The sequence below is a fragment of the Rhinopithecus roxellana genome, chromosome 12, assembly GCF_007565055.1.
Source record: "Rhinopithecus roxellana isolate Shanxi Qingling chromosome 12, ASM756505v1, whole genome shotgun sequence".
Taxonomy (NCBI): domain Eukaryota; kingdom Metazoa; phylum Chordata; class Mammalia; order Primates; family Cercopithecidae; genus Rhinopithecus; species Rhinopithecus roxellana.
This window is the reverse complement of record NC_044560.1, coordinates 30,959,663-30,976,681: the sequence shown is the minus strand read 5'-3', so window position 1 is coordinate 30,976,681 and position 17,019 is coordinate 30,959,663. Positions and strand designations below refer to the sequence as shown.

Below are 17,019 nucleotides of genomic sequence, written 5' to 3'. Positions count from 1 at the left end.
GGGAGGTTCAGGCTGCTGTGAGTCAAGATCACACCACTTTGCCTGGGTGACAAAGTAAGACCCTGTCTAAAAATAAAATAAATAATAAAAACAAACAGTAACAAGTGACAAAGAAAGAACAAACAATATTAATTTTTTTAATGGAGTGAACAAAGGCAAAAGGTAAGTAAGATCCCAATTAATTGTACCCTCTCTCTCTTTCTGGCAGGTTCTTCTGTCACCCAGGCTGTAGGGCAATGGCGCAACCATGGCTCACTGCAGTCTCCACCTCCCAGGCTCAAGCGATCCCTGTAGTTTCAGCCACTTGGGAGGCTGAGACGGGAGCAACCCCTGAGCCCAGGGAGGTTGAGGCTGAAGGGAGCCCTGATCACTCAACTGCACACTAGCCCGCGTGACAGAGTGAGAAGACTTCACGCAGAAAAAAGAAGACGGAAGAAAGAAATCAAAACCGCAACTTTAATGTGCAAGAAGGAGCGTTAAGAGACAGAGAACAAGGAAAAGCAACAACTCAAAGTACTGAGGAAAGAAAATGGAAGTGGAACTATAAAAAAATCACAGGAAGATCCCTGGAATCCCAGCTCCTCTGAAGAGAGAAATGGGAGGGGCACTTGGGCAAGCCCGAGAGTAGGGACGTGGGTTCCAAGCCGCAGCGAGTCCTGTTCACACCCCTCTGCCGGATCTAGGAGGCGCTGCCGTGCGTACATATTTAAATATTTGATATTAAATAGTAAGGTTGACCTTCCATATTTCTTTTTTTTTTTTTTTTGAGACGGAGTCTCGCTCTGTCGCTCAGGCTGGAGTGCAGTGGCCGGATCTCAGCTCACTGCAAGCTCTGCGTCCCGGGTTCATGCCATTCTCCTGCTTCAGCCACCCGAGTAGCTGGGATTACAGCGCCCACCACCTCGCCCGGCTAGTTTTTTTTTTTTTTTTAGTAGAGACGGGGTTTCACCGGGTTAGCCAGGATGGTCTAGATCTCCTGACCTCGTGATCCGCCCGTCTCGGCCTCCCAAAGTGCTGGGATTACAGGCTTGAGCCACCGCGCCCGGCCTGACCTTCCATATTTCGAGCTGGTGACCATGTGCAATGCTCGCAGCTCGCAGTCCACATCTGGTTGACCCGGTGGCCGGACTAAGAAACCAGCCGGTGGCCATGGACAGTGGCGCACCAGGTCCACCCTACAGCCAAGTGTGGCGCTCGCGACCTGAGACTGTAAAGTCCCGCTGGAGCCTTAGACGCGGGCGGCGGAGTGGGGGCGGCTGGTGGCATAAGCCCGCCCACCTTCCCACCACTGCCCGCGGTCTGCTGGTCCACCTGGAGCGGGGCGGGGAGGAGAAGGGCGCAGAGGTGCAACAGGATGCATCCCGCCCGCCCCTGCCACAGGGAAGGAAGGGCTGGGACCCAGATGGCCACCCCCAGGCCCGCGCGGCCACCCCCTGGGACAGAAGCAGCTGGGCCACTAACCTCCAACTTCCCCACCTCGATCATTTCCACCACGCTCCGGGACCCAGTCTCAGAGAAGGAGCCCCCAGCGGGGGCTTCCTAGGATACACGCCCAGCCTGGCATGCCCCCTCGGTTAAGGAAGGCCCGTGTGCAGGGACGCGAGTCTCCCTAACGCGCAGTGCCCGCAGAGTCAAGATTCAGAAAGACTGGGAGCAGCGGCTCAGGCCTGTAATCCCACTTTGACAGGCTGAGGCTGGTGGATCACCCGAGGTCGGGAGTTCGAGACCAACCTGACCAACTTGGCGAAACCCCCGTCTCTACTAAAACTACAAAACTTAGCCGGGCATGGTGACGGGCGCCTGTATCCCAAGCTACTTGGGAGGCTGAGGCAGGAGAATGGCTTGAACCCAGGAGGCGGAGTTTGCAGTGAGCCGAGATCCCGCCACTGCACTCCAGCTTGGGCAACAAGAGCGAAACTCCGTCTAAAAAAAAAAAAAAAAGTCGGCAAGAGATCTTGAGCATTCTCTCCTGAAAGCAGTGAGGTGAATGGCGACTGAGTGTTCTGTGCTTCTGCGTTTTTAGGTGGCCATGCATGGAGGATAGATTTGAAACGTTTCTGGAGAGGTGCAACAGACTGTCATTCGGGTCGCCTGAGCACGGGATGGGGTTTGGGACAGCGACTTGAGAGCCAGAATTCGCCAAGGCCCATGTTCCAGGGTAGAGATGATGGAACTCAATGCAGAAGGAGCCATTGGTGTGCGCGAGCTCCAGCCATAAGCCCCACGGAACAGACCAAGTCAGAAGGAACAGAATCCCTCATGCTACATGTCACGTCCTTCCACCGAAGTTGGGAGGGATCCGTTTTTCAAACATGAGGTGGCTTTCAGCAGTGGATCACAAGGGGCCCCGCTTCCCTGAGTCGGCAGGATAAGGAAGTCCCCTGCATTTTAGCCCTGTAAGAAAAGGCGTCTCTTCTCCGCCTGTGCTTTTCTCAGCCCTTTCCTTTCTCTGGAGCCCAGCTCTGCTGCTTAGCTTCTGGAAACGCTCATTCTATGGCATAGAGTGAGGTGTGGACCTGAATCTAAAATCTCCAGTTATAACCAATGGGGGTTTTCAACTCAATGTGTCATCCTTGGGTCGCTTGACAGGATACATAGGGCACTTGAGGAAATGTCGGGGAAAGCTATTCTGTGGTCTCAAGGGAGGGTTGGAGAGATGCTCCCGAAAACGTGAAGGCCAAAGGAATTCCCTCCGTCCAAAAAGCCATATTCATTTGAATCCCCACTGCCCAAGAAGCCATATTCATTTCTAGCCTGCAGCCTGTGGGAGAATCGGGCTTTCTATAGACTCCCTCCTGAAATTAGCTCTTGTTCCATTCAATCAAAATAGGAGAATTGCCTGGCACGGTGGCTCATGCCTGTAATACCAGCAGTTTGGGAGGTTGAGGGGGACAGATAACAAGGTCAGGAGTTCGAGACCAGCCTGGCCAACATAGTGAAACTCCTTCTCTACTAAAAATACAAAAATTAGTTGGGTATGGTGGTGTGTGCCTGTAGTCCCAGCTACTCGGGAGGCTGAGGTAGGAGAATCGCTTGAACCTGGGAGGCAGAGGTTGTGGTGAGCCGACATTGCTCCACTGGCACTCCAGCCTGGCCAGCAGAACGAGACTACATCTCAAAAAAAAAAAAAAAAAAAAAAGAAAAAGAAAACAGGAGAATTGCTTCCCTAGGATACAGCTGCAGATAAACAATGATGCCACCAACAAACAAACCTCCCGTCTATGTGCTCAGGATACACTCACATAAGGAGAATGTCAGGCTCTATTCTATTCACACTCTGTGGTTTTCTCACCTGCAGTGTGTGTTCTTCAGGGGTCTGTGGACAGAGGAGGAGAGAGAGTGCTGTCTGGTGGGCTGAGACACTGGCGTGGTGACCAGAGCCTAGGAAACTGATTCTGGCCAGGAAGTCTCCCCTCCATGCCTTCTCTTTGTCCCACTCACTCTTCGCATCTTCACAGTGCAGTGGGGACCTTCTGGGTGGAGGTTCCTGTGACTTTCAACTTTAGCAGAGGAAGGCTGGCTTCCCTAGAGTCTCCCTGGAGTTGGTGCCTTTGGCAGTTTAGGCTCACAACGGTGGTGATCTATGGTGGAGGCCTTGGCCCATGCAGTAGCACATGTCGGACCTTGTTGGGGGTGTCAGTTTTGTGGGGTTCCATGCATCCTTCCAGAGAGTCATTCAAACCTAGCGAGTATGGTCTCAATGCCCCCAGCAGGACACTTTTGTTTACACAAAATCCGGGGCAGGAATGTGAGCAGGCTTCAGCCTCACACCTGCAAACCTGAACAAATTTTGCAATGTCCTTCCAAAGAGCCAGTGGCTCCACAAAGGGCTATGGGTAGTTGTGGAAATGGAAAGAAGTTTTTGGAGATACATACTGGAGGAAGAATGGAAGGACTTGGTTATGGGTTGTTTAGGAGATGGGGAGATACAGATTGAGTAAACTCTCCCAGTATCCTAGGTGAACAGTGGTACAATTTATTGAGCCAGTAAGTCTGGGTCACAGCTGAGTTGAATGAGGAAGAAGCAAACCCGGTTTTAGGGTTGGATCATTATTAAGATGTAATGTCTATGAGGCATACAAGTCCAGAAATCAACTTACTGGCTCTCTACAGGATTTGGGATAGAGATCCAATGTTGGATTAAGAATTCAGGCTTTGGGGCACGATGGCTCATGCCTGTAATCCGAGCACTGTGGGAGAATGAGGCAAGCAGATCACCTGAGGTTAGGAGTTCAAGACCAGCCTGGCCAACATGGTGAAACCCTGCCTCTACTAAAACTACAAAAATTAGCTGGGTGTGGTGGCACATACCTGTAATCCCAGCTACTTGGGAGGCTGAAACAGGAGAATCGCTTGAACCTGGGAGGTGGAGTTTGCAGTGAGCCGAGATCATGAGACTTCACTGCAGCCTGGGCAACAGAGTGAGACTCTGTCTCAAAAAAAAAAAAAAAGAATTCAGGCTTTGCAAATGGATTAGATCTCCCTGAGCTTATTTTTAAGAGAGACAGAGAGAGAGAGAAAGAAGGAAGGGGGGTACTCAAGAAATAACTACACATATTTTTTAATGCTGCTGATGCCATAAAAGGTGGGCGGATCACCCCAGGTCAGGAGTTTGAGACCAGCTTGGGCAACATGGTGAAACCCCGTCTCTACTAAAAAATACAAAAATTAGCCGGGTGTGGTGGCACAAACCTGTAATCCCAGCTACTTGGGAGGCTGAGGTAGGAGAATCAACTGAACCCAGGAGACAGAGGTTGCAGTGAGCCAAGATCGCACCACTGCAATGCCAGCCTGGGTGACAGAACAAGACTCTATCTCAAATAAATAAATAAATAAATAAATAAATAAATAAATAAATAAATCCCAAGCACAATTTCCTCATTGTCTTGGGGTCTTCATTCTGAAAGCTCTGTGCACACGTCCCAGAAACGTGTCTGCCTTTTCTCCTATTCATCTGCCTTTGATGAGTTGATTTCTCAGTGAACCTTCAGAGGGCCAAAGGGAAACCTCTCCCTTTGCCCCCACATTACGTATTTATAATAAGCGTAGGGCAGTTTCCCTAGGCCAAGGTCACTAGATAGCCCGATAAATTTTTTGCCTCTCAATGGAATTCTGTGCATCTCTAGTGTCATAATAACCCAACCTTGCCCGCTGCCTAGACAGAGTGAATTTATCAAGATAGGGGAATTGCAACAGATAAAGTAATTCACAAAGAGTGGGCTGTGTGAGAGACTGGAATTTTACTATTACTCAAATCTGTCACCCTGAGCATTTGAGGATCACAGATTTTAAGGATAATTTGGGGCGTGGGGGAAGGCCAGTGAGTCGAGAATGCTGATTGGTCAGGTCAGAAGTGAAATCATAGGGAGTCCAAGCTGTCTTCTTGTGCTGAGTCAGTTCCTGGGTGGAGGCCACAAGACCATATGAGCCAGTTTATCAATCTGGGTGGTGCCAGCTGATCCATCAAGTGCAGGGTCTGCAAAATATCTCAAGCACTGATCTTAGGAGCAGTTTAGAGGGTCAGAATCTTGTAGCCTCCAGCTGCATGACTCCTAAACCATATTTTTTTTTTTTTTTTTGAGACGGAGTCTCGCTCTGTCGCCCAGGCTGGAGTGCAGTGACCGGATCTCAGCTCACTGCAAGCTCCGCATCCTGGGTTTACGCCAATTCTCCTGCCTCAGCCTCCCCAGTAGCTGGGACTACAGGCGCCCGCCGCCTCGCCCAGCTAATTTTTTGTATTTTTTTGGTAGAGACGGGGTTTCACCATGTTAGCCAGGATGGTCTCGATCTCCTGATCTCGTGGTCCGCCCGTCTCGGCCTCCCAAAGTGCTGGGATTACAGGTTTGAGCCACCGCGCCCGGCCCCTAAACCATAATTTTTAATCTTGTGACTAATTTGTTAGTCCTATGAAGGCAGTTTAGTCCCCAGGCAAGAAGGAGGTTTGTTTTGGGAAAGGGTTGTTATCATCTTTGTTTTAAACTATAATCTATAAATGAAGTTCTTTCCAAAGTTAGTTCAGCCTATTCCCAGGAATGAGCAAGGGCAACCTGAAGGTTAGAAACAAAATAGAGTTGGTTAGGTCAGATATTTTTCACTGTCTCGGTTATAATTTTGCAATGGTGGTTTCAGAGAGAGGAATGATTTGGTACTAAAACTTCCCTTTCCGGTCAAAGGGACACCCTTGGTGATGACAAGAGAAACTTTATTTTGTGCTTTTTATCTTTGTTCTTATTTTTCAATATTCTCTATTTTACGACAGATGCTCATTTAAACAACCAGAAGCTGGATTTGAAGAGGAAAGTTTCAAGAAGTATCTCCTTCCCCCTTTCCCATAAAAATAGATTTTCCCTATGTAGAACAGCTATGCAGCAGTTGCCCCATTCTTCCCTGCCAAAAAAAAAAAAAGTTAAAATAGGCCAGGAGTTTGAGAACTAGACTGAGCAACATGGGGAGGGTGAATCCACCTCCTTAAAAAAAAAAAAAAAAGACTTGGCAAGGTGGTGACCCACACGTCATGCTGGGCCCCAACTTAGGAGGCTGGGGAGGTTGAGGCAGGAGGTTTGAGGTTGTAGTGAGCTAGTATCATGCCCACTGCACTGCAGCCAGGGTGACAGAGTAAGATCCGGTCTCAAAAAATAAATTTTGTTCTGTATAATCTGAGATAAAAAAACAAACAAACAAAAGAAAACAAAAATGAAGGAAAGAAGAAAGAAAGAGAGAGAAAGAGAGAGGGAGGAAGGGAGGGAGGGATGAAGGAAGGAAGGAAGGAAGGAAGGAAGGAAGGAAGGAAGGAAGGAAGGAAGGAAGGAAGGAAGACCAATAACAAAGCAAAAATTATCCAATGGTGCAGCCATAAGGAATGATTTTGTGTCTTTTACAGCAACATGGATGGAGCTGGAGGCCATTATACTCAGTGAACTAACTCCAAAATAGAAAAGCAAATACTTCATGTTCTCACTTATAAGTGGGAGCTAAACAGCGCACACACACTCAGGGACTCCAAAAGGGAGGAGGATGGGAGGGGGACAAGGGATGAAAAATCACCTATCAGATACAACGTTTGCTATGTAGATATTGGCTGCACTGGAACCCACTCCCCAGCAGAATGCAATATGCTCATTTAACAAACAAGAACATGTACCCCCTAAATATTTTTTTAATTTGGGGGCAGGGCCTTACAGCCCTGCAGCCTAGTCAGGCTCAGTCTTCTCCCAGTTAAAACAAAAATTAGACAAATCGCTGTGCATAGGCAGCAATGCAAATCAAGGCCCTCCCTTTCAAGAAAGGGAGGTAGAATAAGGAAAAAGCCTTATTGATTTTCTCGTGGTTGATCAAGGACATACATCAAGATTTACTTGTATTCCAGAACTAGAAAAAATCTTCAGTGCATAGAGTTAAATAAAGCAATGCTTTCTACAATATTTAAACCCACCAGAGACTAGGAGCATTTCACTTGATGAGGCTTGTGCTACTAGAAAGGAAAGGCAAGTTCGTGACATTGATCTGTGTCAAAATTTTTGTTTTCAATCCCTTTACTATCACTACACATCTGGACTGGAACACGAACTGCAAATAATCAACATATCAAAAATATAACCAGGTGGCTCATGCCTGTAATCCCAGGAGTTTGGGAGACCAAGAGGGGAGGATCACTTAAGCCCATGAGTTTGAGACCATCCTGGGATATGTGGTGAGACCCCATCTCTATTAAAACAATAATTGAAATTTAAAAAGAAATATATATAACCAGAGCCTGGACAACATAGTGAGACCACATATCTGCTAAAGGAATAGAGATAGATAGATAGATAGATAGATAGATAGATAGATAGATAGATAGAGCAGAGTGTGGTGGCTCATGGCTATATCCCAGCACTTTGGGAGGCCAAAGTGGGAGGATAGCGTGAGCCCAGGAGTTCGAGACCCTTCTGGGCAACTTGGTGAGACAACATCTCTATTAAATAATGATAATAATAATTAAAGTTAAAAAATATATTTGACCAGAGCCTGAACAACATAGGGAGATCACATGTCTACTAAAAAGATAGATAGATATAGATAGATATAGAGTGAGGCGTGGTGGTTCACGCCTGTAATCCCAGCAATTGAGGAGGCCAAGATGGATGGATCACTTGAGTTCAGGAGTTTGAGACTAGCCTAGACCAGCCTGGGCAACATGGTGGAACCCCATTTCTACAATAAATAAATAAAACACAAATTAGCCAGGTGTGGTGGCACATGCCTGTAGTTCCTGCTACTTGGGGGGAGGCTAAGCTGGGAAGATGATTTGAGCCCAAAAGTTTAAGGCCACAGTGAGCCAAGATTGTACCACTGTATTGCAGCCTATGTGACAGAGTGAGGCCCTGTCTTAAAAAAAAAAAAAGACAATTAAATAAATAACAAACAATAACAAAAATTATTACAAACAATAACACAGAATAAATGGGAGTGAAGAAAGATAAAAGGTAACCAAGATAAAAATTAATTGTACTTAATTTTTAAGAAATGTGTGTGTGTGTGTGTGTGTGTGTGTGTGTGTGTGTGTGTGTGTGTATTTAACCGGTCTCTGTCTCTGTTTCTCTTTCTCAGGCAGGGTCTCCATTACCCAGGCTGGAGGGCGATCCCTGTAAGTCCCAGTTAGGGAGGTCGAAGCTGCAGTGAGCAGTGATCACGAACCTGCACTCCAGTCTGGGTGACGGAGTGCGAAGACCTCACTTCAAAAAAAAAAAAAAAAAAAAAATAGTAAATATAAAACAACAGCAACTTCACAAGGAGCATAAGAAAATTTTAAAAGAGAGAGAGAAAGTAACAACAAAAACTGAAACAGCAACTCAATGTACTGTGGAAACGAACTGGAAACTGGCAAAAACAACAACAACAACAAAAACCCAAATTAACAAACAAAAACAGAGGAAGATCCCTATAGTCCCAGGTACTTGAGAAGCTGAGATGGGAGGATCACCGGGGCGAGCCTGCAAGGCGAAGGCTGCAGAGAACCAGAATCTCGCCCTCTGCTGGACATACGTGGTGCTGCCGCCGGCTACAGCCACCTGGTCGACCTTAAACCTTTCATGCTGGTGGCCAAGGCCAAGGCTCGAGGTCGACATCTGGTCAATGCGGCCGTAGAGGGAAGGGGCCAAGTGTGGCGCTTGCGGCCTAAGTCTGAGTCCTCTGACCTTCCTTTTCACCTCTCTCCCGCGGTCGCCTGGTCTCCCGGGTGGCGGAAAGAGGAGGAAAGGCGCCAGGCCTGCCCCGCCCACCTCCTGCTGCGGACCCGACGGCCACCCCCAAGTCCGCGCGGCCACCCCTGCAACAGGGGCTGCAGGGCTACAACTCTCCGACGCCCGCGACTCAGCAAACCCCACCACCCTCCCCAAACCCCGTTTCAGCCCGGGACGAGCTCCCAGCGGAGTGGGGGAAAGAGGTGGTAGCCGGAGAGACAGGACGCCCAACAGGGATGCCCCCTCCACCATGGCCACCCCCTGCGCGGCACCTGCCACTCCGTCCGCGGAAAGCTCCCAGTCTCAGAAGACCGAGGTAACAGAATAGCTTGAGCACAGATAGTGAAGATGCTGTGAGCTGCGATTATGCTACTGCACTCCGACCTGGGTGACAGAGAGAAACTCTCTTGAAAAAAAAAGAGAGAGAGAGAGAGAGAGAGAGAGAGAGAGAGAACCACAGAAAGAAAACAAGCTACAAAGTATTTGTTTAATGTCTGCAAAGCGCTAATTGCATAGCAGACTTCTAGAAGTCAGTTTCCAGAATCCAAGGCTTACGCCAGGGTATTCTATACATTTCTTCCTACATTGATTATATATTTTGGGCTTCCCAATATTAATGGAAAAAAAATAAAGCATAAACCACAATGAAATAGCACACAATCATGAGAATGACAACCATGCAGAGAAAAATTGCAGACTTAGTCCTGGCGAGGACTTGGAGCAACTAGAACTAGAAATATAAACTCCTGCAATAACTTTGAAAAACAGTTCAGTGGTTTATTATAAAGTTAAACATACACTTATTAGGTTACCAAAATATTCTATTCCTAGATCATTACTAAGGCAAATAGAAAACTAATGTTAAAATGAAAACCTCCGCTCCGCCCCCGGAGCTGCAGGCCCGCCCGCCACCGCAGTCGCCATGTTGTGGCTCCCGCAGCCGGCGCTGGGGATGCGCGTGGCCGAGACCCGGGCCTGCAGTCGCCGCCATAGCCGCCAGGTGGTGTTTGGACTCTAGACCATGTGCCTAGGTAGAAGTTTTTCCTTTCTCTGCAGCTCTGCTCCCCTAGCAACGCTCGCCACACCCTTGTTTTGAGATCCTCTCTAAGTCCGTCCACCAGCAGCCTTCAGACAAGCATTTGGAAGCCCCTGGACCAGTTAATTCTAAGGGCCCCTTCGGCTTTAACATCTTGAGCGGAGAGTTTAATAGGCAAGAAGGAAGGGAGAAGACAGAAGGAAGACGCTCCCCTGTACAGAGACAGAGGGAGGGGGGCTCCAAAGCCGAAAAAGGAGGTCCCCACTGGCCACGGATACCAGTCAGCCCTTGCCAGCATCCAGCCATGGGGGATATGAAAACCCCAGATTTTGATGACCTTCTGGCTGCCTTTGACATCCCAGACCCCACCAGCCTGGATGCCAAGGAGGCCATCCAGACACCCAGTGAGGAGAATGAGAGTCCCCTCAAACCTCCAGGCATATGTATGGATGAAAGTGTGTCCTTGTCTCACTCAGGATCAGCCCCTGATGTGCCGGCCGTGAGTGTCATTCTCAAGAACACCAGCCGCCAGGAGTCGTTTGAAGCAGAGAAAGACCACATTACTCCCAGTCCCCTACACAATGGATTCCGGGGCTCAGATCTGCCTCCAGATCCCCACAACTGTGGGAAATTTGATTCTACTTTTATGAATGGAGACAGTGCCAGGAGTTTCCCTGGCAAACTGGAGCCTCCCAAGTCAGAGCCATTACCCACCTTCAACCAGTTCAGTCCAATCTCCAGCCCAGAACCTGAGGATCCCATCAAAGATAGCGGATTCAGGATAAAGCCCAAACACTCTGACAGTTATTTCCCACCCGCTCTTGGGTGCGGGGCTGCGGGGGGCCCAGTCCTGGAGGCTCTGGCTAAGTTTCCGGTTCCAGAGCTGCATATGTTTGATCATTTTTGTAAGAAAGAACCCAAGCCAGAACCCCTGCCCTTGGGGAGCCAGCAGGAACACGAGCGAGGTGGGCAGAACGCAGTGGAACCTCACAAGGATCCGGATGCCACTCAGTTCTTTGGGGAAGCTTTGGAGTTCAACAGCCATCCTAGCAACAGTATCGGAGAGTCCAAGGGGCTTGCCCGGGAGCTTGGTACCTGCTCATCAGTCCCCCCTAGGCAGCAGTCTAAAGCCAGCTCATTCCAAGCTGTCCTCTTGTGTGGCAGCCTTGGTGGCCTTGCAGGCCAAAAGAGTGGCTAGTGTCACTAAGGAGGATCAGCCTGGCCACACAAAGGATCTCTCAGGGCCTGCTAAAGAGGGTTCTAAAGGTAGCCCCAAAATGTCCAAGTCACCAAAGAGTCCCCGGAGCCCTCTGGAGGCCACTAGAAAAAGTATCAAGCCATCGGACAGCCCTCGTAGCATCTGCAGTGACAGCAGCAGCAAAGGTTCACCAGTCTGTGGCTGCCAGCTCCCCACCAGCAATTCCCAAAGTGAGAATCAAAACCATTAAGACATCATCAGGGGAAATCAAATGGACTGTCACAAGGATCCTGCCACATCCTGATGATCCAAGTAAGTCCCCTGTTGGGTCACCTCTAGGGAGTGCCATTGCCGAGGCCCCAAGCGAGGTGCCAGGGGATGAGGTGCCTGTGGAAGAGCACTTTCCTGAGGCAGGCACAAATTCAGGGAGCCCCCAGGGGGCCAGGAAAGGGGACGAGAGCATGACAAAGGCCAGTGACTCTTCATCTCCCTGCTGCAGTTCTGGGCCCCAGGTCCCAAAGGGGGCTGCCCCAGGCTCACAGACAGGCAAGAAGCAACAGAGCACAGCACTGCAGGCATCCACCCTGGCCCCTGCCAACCTCCTGCCCAAAGCTGTGCACTTGGCCAACCTGAAACTCGTCCCCTAAAGTGTTGCTGCATCAGTGACAGCCAAGTCCTCAGTGCAAAGACGGAGCCAGCCACAGCTTACACAAATGTCGGTGCCCCTGGTCCACCAGGTGAAAAAGTGCTGCTCCACTGATTGTAGAGGTCTTCAACAAGGTCCTCCACAGTTCCAACCCCGTGCCCCTCTACGCACCAAATCTCAGCCCGCCTGCGGACAGCAGGATCCATATGCCGGCCAGTGGGTACTGCTGCCTGGAGTGTGGAGACGCATTTGCCTTAGAGAAGAGCCTGAGCCAGCACTATGGCCGGCGGAGCGTCCACATTGAGGTACTGTGCACACTGTGCTCCAAGACGCTGCTCTTCTTCAACAAGTGCAGCCTGCTCCAGCATGCCCGTGACCACAAGAGCAAGGGGCTCGTCATGCAGTGTTCCCAGCTGCTGGTGAAGCCCATCTCTGCAGACCAAATGTTCGTGTCGGCCCCTGTGAACTCCACGGCACCAGCAGCCCCAGCCCCTTCATCGTCTCCCAAACATGGCCTCACTTCGGGCAGTGCCAGTCCTCCTCCTCCAGCCTTGCCACTCTACCCAGACCCTGTGAGGCTCATCCGGTACTCAATCAAGTGTCTTGAATGTCACAAGCAGATGTGGGACTACATGGTCCTGGCTGCACATTTCCAGAGGACAACAGAGGAGACAGAGGGGCTGACCTGCCAGGTATGCCAGATGCTGCTGCCCAACCAGTGCAGTTTCTGTGCCCAACAGCGGATTCACACACACAAGTCCCCCTACTGCTGCCTGGAGTGTGGGGTCCTCTGCCACTCTGCCTACTTCCAGACCCATGTAAAGGAGAATTGCCTGCACTATGCCCACAAGGTGGGCTACAGGTGCATCCACTGTGGTGTCATCCACCTGACCTTGGCCTTGCTGAAAAGCCATATCCAGGAGCGACACTGCCAGGTTTTCCACAAATGTGCATTCTGCCCCATGGCCTTCAAGACTGCCAGCAGCACCGCGGACCACAGTGCCACCCAGCACCCCACCCAGCCCCACAGACCCTCCCAGCTCATTTATAAGTGCTCCTGTGAAATGGTCTTCAATAAGAAGAGGCACATTCAGCAGCATTTTTACCAGAATGTCAGCAAGACGCAGGTGGGCGTCTTCAAGTGCCCTGAGTGCCCACTCTTGTTCATGCAAAAGCCGGAGTTGATGCAACATGTCAAGAGCACTCACGGTGTTCCCCGAAATGTGGATGAGCTGTCAAGCCTCCAGTCTTCAGTGGACACATCCTCAAGCCACCCCAGCTCTTGAGTTCCCACTGAGCCCCCAGCCACTAGTGTGGCTGCTCGGAGCAGCTCCCTGCCTTCTGGCCGCTGGGGTAGGTCTGAAGCCCACCGCAGGGTGGAAGCCAGGCCTCGGCTGAGGAACACTGGCTGGACCTGCCAGGAGTGCCAGGAGTGGGTTCCAGATCGGGAGAGCTATGTGTCCCACATGAAAAAGAGCCACGGTCGGACATTGAAGTGGTACCCGTGCCGGCAGTGTGAACTATCCTTCCACACCCCCAACAGCCTGCGCAAACACATCCGCAACAACCATGACACAGTAAAGAAGGTCTACACCTGCGGGTACTGCACAGAGGACAGCCCCAGCTTTCCTCGGCCCTCCCTCCTGGAGAGCCACATCAGCCTTATGCATGGCATCAGAAACCCTGATTTGAGCCAAACGTCCAAAGTCAAACCTCCAGGTGGACATTCCCCTCAGGTGAACCATCTGAAAAGACCAGTCAGTGGAGTAGGGGACGCTCCAGGCACCAGCAATGGCGCAACCGTCTCTTCCACCAAAAGGCACAAGTCCCTTTTTCAGTGCGCGAAATATAGTTTTGCCACAGACTCGGGGCTCGAGTTTCAGAGCCACATGCCTCAGCACCAGATGGATAGCTCCAGAGCCCAATGTCTCCTCTGTGGTTTGTGCTACACCCCTGCCAGCTCCCTCAGCCGTCACCTCTTCATTGTCCACAAGGTGAGAGACCAGGAGGAGGAAGAGGAAGAGGAGGTGGTGGCAGCAGAGATGGCAGTGGAGGTGGCAGAGCCAGAGGAGGGCTCCGGGGAGGAGGTGCCCATGGAGACTAGAGAGAATGGACTGGAAGAATGTGCCGGTGAGCCTTTGTCGGTTGACCCAGAGGTGAGGAGATTGCTGGGCCAGGCCCCTGAGGACGATGGTGGCCACAATGATCACAGTCAACCACAGGCCTCTCAGGACCAGGACAGCCACGCACTATCTCCTCAGGTGTGACTGGAGACCTTGCAGTGTGCATAGTCAGGGGTGGCGCCAAAGCGTCTTCCACCTGCCGTGCGGACCGTGAAAAATAAAAGGCTCTGCCCCCGGTGTGAGTGTGGCTAGTTGTACCCTGGAGTAGTGTCTGCCCTGAGCTGCCAGTGCTGGGTATCCCCCAGCCCCAGGAAATGTGGGGTTGGCCAGGACCCTCACAGCTCTGAATTTGCTTCTGTTATTTATGGCTTTGTGCTGCTTTTTGGTACCCCATCTCTTGTCTGTGTCCTTCCAACCCCAGGCTGCTTATGTGGCCCAACCCCAATGCTGTCAACTAGGCTTGAACACCACAGCGGCTGTGCTCTTCTGGGAGGTTCCCGCTTGCTGCCTTCAGCCAGGGCGCTCCTCAGAGCTCTATTTTCCTGCAGACACCAGCTCTCCTTCCTGCCTTTAGATCCTGAGAAGGAGGGAAACGAGGGGTGCTGACACAGTCCCTCTGGGAGAGCTCTGCCTTGCCTGGTTTGGCAAGAGCCCTTGATTGCCTTGCCCATCCTCCCTGTCTTTGATTCTTTTCTCTCAAAATAGTCCTGAGAACTAATTGTCACACTGGCTCATCATGTCTCTGTGGGTGGGGTGGGAGAAACCTCTGCTGCACACCTCTGTTTGGAACCTGGGGAGAGCAGGAGGTAAAGCAAAGGCAGGCAGGCACCAAGAGCCAGACCCCTTGAGAAGGCGCTGTGGGTGGGTCTTTGTTCTGCCATTTTGCCTTTCCTGACAGGTGGGGTTGGGGCACACAGACATTGGAATATTTGTACTCCTGCTCTCATGCCATTTGAGAGGCTGCTGCTCCAGGCAGGCCAGCCCCTCCTCCTCTTGGCTACACTCATGTTGCTCAGACTATATTTCAAATAAAAAATCTTCTCACCAAAAAAAATGAAAACCTTCATAACATTAGTTGTCTATTTGCTTTAGTAATGACCTAGGAGTGTTTATTATTTAGTAATGACCTAGGACGTTTATTGTCTACTTTATTTGTAATTGCAAAAAGCTAAATGTAAACCAGATACTTTTCTGCAGGTGAATGAATAAACAAACTGTGGTTTATCCATACAATAGAATCCCAGTTGTCAACAAAAAGAAACTATTGATTCACATCATGGTATGAAGGAGTCAAATGCATTTCTTTAAGTGAAGAAAGGAAGATCCAAAAGGCTACCTATTGTAAGATTCAATTTTATGGCATTGTAGAAAAAGAAATTACAGGCATTGATAATAATCAGGCCAGGCTTGATGGCTCAAGTCTGTAATCTCAGCACTTTGGGGTGGTGAGGTGAGAGGACTGTTTGAGCCCGGGATTTTGACACCAGCCTGGAAGCATAGCAAGACCTCCCTACAGGAGGAGGAGGAGGAGAGGAAGAAAGAAGGATGAAGGAAGAAGTAAGGAGGAGGGGGAGGAGGAGGAGAGGGAAGACAACAACAACTAAAGAATAATCACTGGTGCCAAAGAATAGATGAGGGTAGAAGTTAACTGTGAATGGGAAGCATTAGATGATTTTTGGGGTAATGAAAGAGTTCTGTGTGGTACTGTGGAGATGACTACATGACTCTAGACTGTTGTCAAACTTCGTGGAACTGTACATCACAAAGAATAAATTTTCCTTTCAGCAAATTTAAAAAAAAAAAAAAAACATGATTTTGAGGAAATTCTGATAAAATGCAGGCAGTAAAAAATAGAATTTAACCTTACTAAAAATGTATTATCTAACCTAACACTGTTGAAGAAGATTGGAATGAAAGGTCTTGAAGTGTATCACTTTGAAAAACAGTGTTTTAATTGAATACCGCAAGACTCAAGAACTGAACACAAACATTGTATTCTGGTTAGTATTGTTTGTTTTTAAGAATATGGATTAGCAATTTTTAAGACTACTCTTTCTGTTAGTGTTTATGTGTGTGTATTTGTGTACGTGTCTTTGTGTGTGTGTATACACACACTACACATAAGGTCATTACATCCAGCTTCTCTCTGAAGTTAAAAAAAAAAAAAGGGAGGAGAGTTCTAGAACAAACCCTGTGTTGCTGGACCAGAGTTTTGAATATTTAGATAAATGCATGTCTCATAATATGTCAATTGAGAGAGAGGGAGACAGAGAAAGAGAGAGAGAGAGAGAGAGAGAGAGAGGAGAGGTGTTCCTACAAGAATCTATATTAATATGTAAATTTTCAAACTCTGTCTGCTGAGAAGTTTCAAAAGCAGTCACGTCCCAGTATTAATGAGCACACTTAGCTCTTATATCATGGTTTCTAAGTACTATTCGCTAATAAAAGGAAACAAGACTATTTGAAAAATTAGATAATTCTAGCAGTGGAATAGAACATTCAGGTTAAGGTAGAGTGTCTTGTGAAGCCAGAAAGTTAAAAAAGTGCTTTATGAACAACAGAAAAAGACATGTCAGAGGAAGTCAACCTGAAAGACTTTCAGACCGGGCGCGGTGGCTCAAGCCTGTAATCCCAGCACTTTGGGAGGCCGAGACGGGCGGATCACGAGGTCAGGAGATCGAGACCATCCTGGCTAATACGGTGAAACCCCGTCTCTACTAAAAAATACAAAAAACTAGCCGGGCGACGAGGCGGGCGCCTGTAGTCCCAGCTACTCGGGAGGCTGAGACAGGAGA

General features: G+C 49.3%; 1 pseudogene across 1 annotated transcript; it reads left to right on the top strand.

Moving 5' to 3' along the window:
• Nucleotides 1-10,498: 10,498 nt before the first annotated feature.
• LOC115892067 lies at nt 10,499-15,271 on the top strand (annotated as a pseudogene). The gene has a single exon (XR_004051964.1). The product of XR_004051964.1 is annotated as a zinc finger protein 592 pseudogene (transcript).
• The last annotated feature ends 1,748 nt before the right edge of the window (nt 15,272-17,019 follow it).